Genomic DNA, 9601 nt, shown 5'->3' on the forward strand with positions numbered 1-9601 from the left:
AGTTCCTTTATTAACCAATGATATTCACAGCATACAGAGGGAAATCCCACATCACCTCCCCTTTTCTGTTTAAATAAAAAGGAAGGTTTTAACATTAACATAGTAAAATTACATATCAAAGACTCAAGAAGGATATATTACCAAAGTAAACAGGAAGTGCATTGTAATTAACTTCCAAAACTCTAGAAATGACAGGGACATCTTGCTGCCTGGACAGTCACCCAGAGTTCTTCTGTATCATTGGGGCATCTATATTCAGCAGACTTTTTCACAAAGCAGGAAATTTCAAAGACAGTTCTGCCTATATTGGCAATTTGTCAGTCATTTTCTTCTGTGTCCTGAATGTGTCTGACAGACTCTTTCATGAAGCAGGAATACTAAAGGCCCTTGCTCATCTTTAGTCAAATTCAGCAGTCATTTTTCTACAAGTCCTGTGTGTCCAGTTCATCAAGCAATTCCAGGCAAGAGCAGTTTTTTGCTCAAATGGCTAAACGCCATAAAGAGCCTCTTCAATGCGCATCTTCCTCTTGAAGTAGATTGGTGCTGGCAGGAGCATATGCGTCTCATTGTCATGAAAAGTCCCAATTTTTTAAAACATTTTAAATGTCATATTCTGTAGTCTTTGAAAGGTTTGAAGATTATCTATCTAACTGAAACATAACTCTATATATCTAAAAAACCTCACAAAACTACAAGCTTGACTATTATAGATGATTAACTATTAACCTAGATTTCTGAATTATACATTACATTTTTATTTTTTTATTGTTTTTAAATTTATTTATTTATTAAGGATTTCTGCCTCCTCCCCGCAACCGCCTCCCATTTCCCTCCCCCTCCCCCGATCAAGTCCCCCTCCCTCATCTGCTCGAAGAGCAATCAGGGTTCCCTGACCTGTGGGAAGCCCAAGGACCGCCCACCTCTATCCAGGTCTCCTAAGGTGAGCATCCAAGCGGCCTAGGCTCCCCCAAAGCCAGTACGTGCAGTAGGATCAAAACCCCACTGCGATTGTTCTTGAGTTCTCAGTAGTCCTCATTGTCCGCTATGTTTAGCTAGTCCGGTTTTATCCCATGCTTTTTCAGACCCAGGCCAGCTGGCCTTGGTGAGTTCCCGATAGAACATCCCCATTGTCTCAGTGTGTGGGTGCACCCCTCGCGGTCCTGAGTTCCTTGCTCATGCTCTGTCTCCTTCTGCTCCTGATTTGGACCTTGAGAGTTCTGCCTGGTGCTCCAATTTGGGTCTCTGTCTCTGTCTCCTTTCATCGCCTGATGAAGGTTAATATTCATGAGGATGCCTATGTGTTTGTCTTTGGATTCACCTTCTTATTTAGCTTCTCTAGGAACATGAATTATAAGCTCAATGTCCTTTATTTATGGCTAGAAACCAAATATGAGTGAGCACATCCCATGTTCCTCTTTTTGGGTCTGGCTTACCTCACTCAGGATAGTGTTTTCTATTTCCATCCATTTGTATGCAAAATTCAAGAAGTCCTTGTTTTTTACTGCTGAGTAATACTCTAATATGTATATATTCCATACTTTCTTCATCCATTCTTCCGTTGAAGGGCATCTAGGTTGTTTCCAGGTTCTGGCTATTACAAACAATGCTGCCATGAACATAGTTGAGCATATACTTTTGTTGTACGATAGGGCCTCTCTTGGGTATATTCCCAAGAGTGGTATTGCTGGATCCAGGGGTAGATTGATCCCGAATTTCCTGAGAAACCGAAACACTGCTTTCCAGAGTGGTTGCACAAGTTTGCATTCCCACCAGCAATGGATGAGTGTACCCCTTTCTCCACAACCTCTCCAGCAAAGGCTATCATTGGTGTTTTTTATTTTAGCCATTCTGACTGGTGTAAGATGGTATCTTAAAGTTGTCTTGATTTGCATTTCCCTGATCGCTAGGGAAGTTGAGCATGGCCTTAAGTGTCTTTTGGCCATTTGGAGTTCTTCTGTTGAGAATTCTCTGTTCAGCTCAGTGCCCCATTTTATAATTGGGTTGATTAGCCTTTTACGGTCTAGTTTCTTGAGTTCTTTATATATTTTGGAGATCAGACCTTTGTCAGTTGCAGGGTTGGTGAAAATCTTCTCCCAGTAAGTGGGTTGCCTTTTTGTCTTAGTGACAGTGTCCTTTGCTTTACAGAAGCTTCTCAGCCTCAGGAGGTCCCATTTATTCAATGATGCCTTTATTGTCTGTGCTGCTGGGGTTATACGTAGGAAGTGGTCTCCTGTGCCCATGTGCTGTAGAGTACTTCCCACTTTCTCTTCTATCAGGTTCAGTGTGTTCGGACTGATATTGAGGTCTTTAATCCATTTGGACTTGAGTTTTGTGCATGGTGATAGATATGGATCTATTTTCATTCTTCTACAGATTGACATCCAGTTTTGCCAGCACAATTTGTTGAAGATGCTCTCTTTTTTCCATTGTATACTTTTAGCTCCTTTATCGAAAATTGCAGATTCACAATAGGACAGACTCAGACCACTAAATGAGTCACACTGTTGGATGAATGTACGTAGGCTTGGGAGAGAGAAGAAAAAGAATATAGAGAATAAAGTTAATGGTTTTAAAAAAAAGGTAAAGTCTTTAAAGAGACAGAGTACAGATAGTTAAGAGATTAAAAGAAATAAAGAAAAATAAGCCACGTAAAAATGGAAAATTCACAGAGAGTCTGGATTATGTACATTGTGTTTTCTTTAAAATTTTTGACTGTGAAGGAGCTAAGTACAGAGAGACATTTCATTATATGGGCTGCCAAGTGAAACCAGAACGGATATCATGAGGGTATGATTTCAGAATTTGGGTCTAAGGATATGATGCTTTTGAGAGGGTCTTCTTTTGTTTTTACAGAGGACCAGACCCTGTGGATTGCATCTATTCCGATTTGGTATGATGGACCACGTCCTCCTGAAGGGTTGCTGTGAACATCTTCAGAAAATTGCTTTGCTCAACTGCCAACTGAGATGAAACTAGCACACAGGTTATACCATGAAAGACCTAATTAACGACGCCCCCATTCAGCAGGAAGCAGTTTGGAGAGAAAAAAACTGCTCCCATGTTCCAAAATATAGTTTATAAATGTTCTTTTACATTTAAAGGGGGATATGATAGAGATATGAATAATTTGTATTAGTATAGATTTTGCTTTATTGATAGAGATTTACGGTCAATTTTGTTATATGTATATGCATATTTCTGCTATTGATTAAGATACTATGATTGGGTAGTTCATTTAAAAATGTAATGTATAATTAGAAATATAGATTGTTAATAGATAATCATAATAGTCAAGTTTGTAGTCATGTTAGTTAATATTTTCTAGATGTGCGTAGATATATTTTAGATAGGCATTCTTCATATTTTTCAAAGATTATAGAATATGGCATTTTAAATGTTTTAATAACTTAGGACTTTTCATGACAATGAGACACTCTGCTCCTGGCAGCACCAATCTACTTCAAGAGGAAGATGGGCATCGAAGAAGCTCGTTATGGAGTTTGATAGCCATTTGGGCAAGAAACTGCTCTTTGTGGAATGCAAAAGGATTTTGGGGCCTTTAAAGCTTAGATCAGCGCCCTTGGAAGAATGGGTCTTGCATACACTCAATGTTGATACATTCAATTATGGCACTGAAACATGGGTAGAAGAAGCAATTTCCAATGGTAAAAGGAGACACCAGAATACCAAATGTTTTAATTGTGGCAAAATGGGTCATATGAAAAGGAATTGTAGACAACGGATTTTCAGAAATAACAATAATAAGAATGCATCTTTCAGAAATAATAATAATAATGCATCTTCTAGAAATAACAGAAATAGGAGGACTCAGCCTTCAGGTTTATGTAGAAGATGTGGAAAAGGCAGACATTGGACGAATGAATGCAGGTCTACAAGAGATAGACAAGGCAACCTGATACAGTCGGGAAACGTGAGGGGGTGCCTCACAGGCCCCCATGGCAAGCATGGTTCAATCATTTCCAGTTTCTGCAGAGAACGTGCCTCATCAGGACAATTAGGAAGCCCCATGCCTACTGTTACAAGCAATAATGATCAGAAAGATAAGTTACGTGTGTTTTGGCAAACTTCTATAAATGATCAAAGACCTAAACTGAGAGTGTGTGTAAATGGCATTTTTACTACTGGCCTGCTGGACACAGGTGCTGATGTAAGTATCATTACCCCAGAATCTTGGCATCCATATTGGCCTCTTCAGAATGTAAATGTTCAGCTCCTGGGAATTGGAACCCTATCTCGAGTAAGGCAGAGCACGAGATGGGTTGAATGTATAGGGCAAGAGGGACAAATAGGAAAATTAAAGCCATATGTAGCCAATATTGCAATGAATTTATGGGGTCGTGACCTATTACAACAATGGAATACCGAAATTAACATTCCGGCTACTTCTAGAGCCTATATTTCTGAGAATAATATTAAAAGATACTACAAATGGAGAAAACCGGCCATTCAGGCTGTACAAGAACAAGCAATTGATGTCCCTTCAGAGATACCAACAGCCTTGCCTCTAAAATGGTTGACTGAGAAACCAATATGGATAAAGCAGTGGCCTTTAGCTGAGGAAAAGCTACAGGCTTTAGAACAGCTGGTACAAGAACAATTAGATGCTGGACATATAGAAGAATCTACCAGCCCTTGGAATTCTCCTGTATTTGTGGTTAAGAAAAAATCAGGTAAATGGAGAATGGTGACAGATCTCAGGGCCATCAACAAGGTTATTCAACCTATGGGCCCTCTGCAATCTGGAATTCCTTTGCCCTCTTTATTACCAAAAGGATGGCCTCTCATAGTTATTGATTTGAAGGATTGTTTTTTCACTATACCTTTGCAAAAAGAAGATAGAGAAAAATTTGCCTTCACAGTGCCTACTTATAACAATTCTCAACCTTCGAGGAGGTACCACTGGACTGTCCTCCCCCAGGGTATGTTAAATAGCCCCTCCCTGTGCCAATATTTTGTGAACCAACCATTGCAAATAATACGCAAGAAATTTCCCAGATCTATAGTATACCATTACATGGACGACATTTTGTTATCCGATTCAAACATGGATACCTTGAACAAACTGTTTGAAGAAATAAAGATACTTTTACCTAAATGGGGATTGCAAATTGCTCCTGAAAAGATTCAGAAGGGAGATTCTGTTGATTATTTAGGTTATAAAATAGGTTTGCAAAAAATTGAGACACAAAAAGCACAAATTAGGAGAGATCGCCTACGGAATCTTAATGACTTTCAAAGACTGTAGGAGACATTTCCAGTCTATGACCAGCTATTGGAATAACACCTGATCTAATAATTCATTTGAACAAAACCTTGGATGGTGATAAAGATTTAAACAGTCCCAGAGATTTAACAGCTGAAGCAGAAAAGGAACTGACAATGATTGAGGAAAAATTACGACAGGCACATGTGGACAGGGTGAATCCAGAGCTCGATTGTATTCTCGTCATACTACCATCAAAAATTTCTCCTACAGGAATTTTAATGCAGAGAGATGATATTATTTTGAAATGGATCACGTGTCATATTTGTCGTGTGTGTCATATTTGTCATGTGTGCCATATTTGTCACGTGTGTCACATTTGTCACGTGTGCCATATTTGTCATGTGTGCCACATTTGTCATGTGTGTCATATTTGCCATGTGTGTCATATTTGGCATGATATTTGTCATGTGTGTCATATTTGTCATGTGTGTCATATTTGTCACGATATTTGTCATGTGTCATATTTGTCATGTGTGCCATACTTGTCATGATATTTGCCATGTGTCATATTTGTCATGTGCGCCATATTTGCCATGTGTGTCATATTTGTCATGTGTGCCATATTTGCCATGTGTCGTATTTGTCATGCGTGCCATATTTGTCATGCGTGCCATATTTGTCATGTGTGTCATATTTGCCATGCGCCATATTTGTCATGCGTGCCATATTTGCCATGTGCGTCATATTTGCCATGCGCCATATTTGTCATGCGTGCCACATTTGTCATGTGCGTCATATTTGCCATGTGTGTCATATTTGCCATGCGCCATATTTGTCATGCCATGCGCCATATTTGTCATGTGTGTCATATTTGCCATGCGCCATATTTGTCGTGTGTGCCATATTTGTCATGTGTGTCATATTTGTCATGTGTGCCGTACTTGTCATGTGTGTCATGTGTGCCATGTGTCGTATTTGTCGTGTGTGCCATATTTGTCATGTGTGTCATATTTGTCATGTGTGCCGTATTTGTCGTGTGTGCCATATTTGTCATGTGTGTCATATTTGTCATGTGTGCCGTATTTGTCATGTGTGTCATATTTGTCATGTGTGTCATATTTGTCATGCGTGTCATATTTGCCATGTGCGTCATATTTGTCATGTGTGTCATGTGTGCCATGTGTGTCATGTGTGCCATGTGCCGTATTTGTCATGTGTGTCATGTGTGCCATGTGTCATATTTGCCATGCGTGTCATATTTGCGATGTGTCTCATATTTGTCATGTGTGTCATATTTGTCATGTGTGTCATAGTTTTTGCCATGCGCCATATTTGTCGTGTGTGCCATATTTGTCATGTGTGTCATATTTGTCATGTGTGCCGTACTTGTCATGTGTGTCATGTGCGCCATGTGTCGTATTTGTCGTGTGTGCCATATTTGTCATGTGTGCCGTATTTGTCATGTGTGTCATATTTGTCATGTGTGTCATGTGTGCCATGTGCCGTATTTGTCATGTGTGTCGTGTGTGTCATGTGTCGTATTTGTCATGTGTGTCGTGTGTGTCATGTGTCATATTTGTCATGCGTGTCATATTTGCGATGTGTCTCATATTTGTCATGTGTGTCATATTTGTCATGCGTGTCATATTTGCCATGCGCCATATTTGTCGTGTGTGCCATATTTGTCATGTGTGTCATATTTGTCATGTGCGCCGTACTTGTCATGTGTGTCATGTGTGCCATGTGTCGTATTTGTCGTGTGTGCCATATTTGTCATGTGTGTCATATTTGTCATGTGTGCCGTATTTGTCATGTGTGTCATGTGTGCCATGTGCCGTATTTGTCATGTGTGTCATGTGTGCCATGTGTCGTATTTGTCATGTGTGTCGTATTTGCCATGTGTCATATTTGTCATGCGTGTCATATTTGCGATGTGCCTCATATTTGTCATGTGTGCCGTACTTGTCATGTGTGTCATTTGTGCCATGTGTCGTATTTGTCGTGTGTGCCATATTTGTCATGTGTGTCATATTTGTCATGTGTGCCATATTTGTCCTGTGTGTCATGTGTGCCATATTTGTCATGTGTGTTATGTGTGCCATGTGCCATATTTGTCATGTGTGTCATGTGTCGTATTTGTCATGTGTGTCGTATTTGCCATGCGTCATATTTGTCATGCGTGTCATATTTGCGATGTGTCTCATATTTGTCATGTGTGTCATGTGTGCCATGTGTCGTATTTGTCGTGTGTGCCATATTTGTCATGTGTGCCGTATTTGTCATGTGTGTCATATTTGTCATGTGTGCCATATTTGTCCTGTGTGTCATGTGTGCCATATTTGTCCTGTGTGTCATGTGTGCCATATTTGTCATGTGTGTTATGTGTGCCATGTGCCGTATTTGTCATGTGTGTCATGTGTCGTATTTGTCATGTGTGTCGTATTTGCCATGTGTCATATTTGTCATGCGTGTCATATTTGCGATGTGTCTCATATTTGTCATGTGTGTCATGTGTGCCATGTGTCGTATTTGTCGTGTGTGCCATATTTGTCATGTGTGCCGTATTTGTCATGTGTGTCATGTGTGCCATGTGCCGTATTTGCCATGTGTGTCATGTGTGCCATGTGTCGTGTTTGTCATGTGTGTCGTATTTGCCATGTGTCATATTTGTCATGCGTGTCATATTTGCGATGTGTCTCATATTTGTCATGTGTGCCATACTTGTCATGTGTGTCATTTGTGCCATGTGTCGTATTTGTCGTGTGTGCCATATTTGTCATGTGTGTCATGTGTGTCATGTGTCGTATTTGTCATGTGTGTCGTATTTGCCATGTGTCATATTTGTCATGCGTGTCATATTTGCGATGTGTCTCATATTTGTCATGTGTGTCATATTTGCCATGCGCCATATTTGTCGTGTGTGCCATATTTGTCATGTGTGTCATATTTGTCATGTGCGCCGTACTTGTCATGTGTGTCATGTGAGCCATGTGTCGTATTTGTCGTGTGTGCCATATTTGTCATGTGTGCCGTATTTGTCATGTGTGTCATGTGTGCCATGTGCCGTATTTGCCATGTGTGTCATGTGTGCCATGTGTCGTATTTGTCATGTGTGTCGTATTTGCCATGTGTCATATTTGTCATGCGTGTCATATTTGCGATGTGTCTCATATTTGTCATGTGTGTCATATTTGCCATGCGCCATATTTGTCGTGTGTGCCATATTTGTCATGTGTGTCATATTTGTCATGTGCGCCGTACTTGTCATGTGTGTCATGTGAGCCATGTGTCGTATTTGTCGTGTGTGCCATATTTGTCATGTGTGTTATATTTGTCATGTGTGCCGCATTTGTCATGTGTGTCATATTTGTCATGTGTGTCATATTTGCCATGCGCCATATTTGTCGTGTGTGCCATATTTGTCATGTGTGTCATATTTGTCATGTGCGCCGTACTTGTCATGTGTGTCATGTGAGCCATGTGTCGTATTTGCCGTGTGTGCCATATTTGTCATGTGTGTCATATTTGTCATGTGTGCCGCATTTGTCATGTGTGTCATATTTGTCATGCGTGTCATATTTGTCGTGTGTGCCACATTTGTCATGTGTGTCGTATCTGTCATGTGTGTCGTATTCGTCATGTGTGTCGTATTCGTCATGTGTGTCGTATTTGCCATGTGTGCCACATTTGTCATGTGTGTCATATTTGTCACGTGTGCCATGTGTCGTATTTGCCATGTGTGTCGTATTTGCCATGTGTGCCATGTTTGTCGTGCGTGTCATATTTGGCATGTGTGCCATATTTGTCATGCGTGCAACATTTGTCATGTGTGTCATATTTGTCATGTGTGTCATATTTGTCGTGATATTTGTCATGTGTGCCATGTTTGCCAGGTGTGCCATATTTGCCAGGTGTGCCATATTTGTCATGCGTGTCATATTTGTCATGTGTGCCACATTTGCCAGGTGTGCCATATTTGCCATGCGTGTCATATTTGTCATGCGTGCCATATTTGTCATGCGTGCCATATTTGTCATGCATGTCGTAATAGTCATGTGTGTCATATTTGTCATGTGTCATATTTGTCATGATATTTGTCATGTGCGCCATATTTGTCATGTGTGCCACATTTGCCAGGTGTGCCATATTTGCCATGCGTGTCATATTTGTCATGTGTCATGTGCGCCATATTTGTCATGTGTGTCATATTTGTCATGTGTGCCACATTTGCCAGGCGTGCCATATTTGCCATGCGTGTCATATTTGTCATGCGTGTCATATTTGTCGTGCGTGCCATATTTGTCATGCGTGTCATATATGTCATGTGTGTCATATTTGTCGTGCGTGCCATATTTGTCATGCGTGTCATATATG

Source organism: Microtus pennsylvanicus, chromosome 11, assembly GCF_037038515.1.
Source record: "Microtus pennsylvanicus isolate mMicPen1 chromosome 11, mMicPen1.hap1, whole genome shotgun sequence".
NCBI classification, from domain to species: Eukaryota; Metazoa; Chordata; class Mammalia; order Rodentia; family Cricetidae; genus Microtus; species Microtus pennsylvanicus.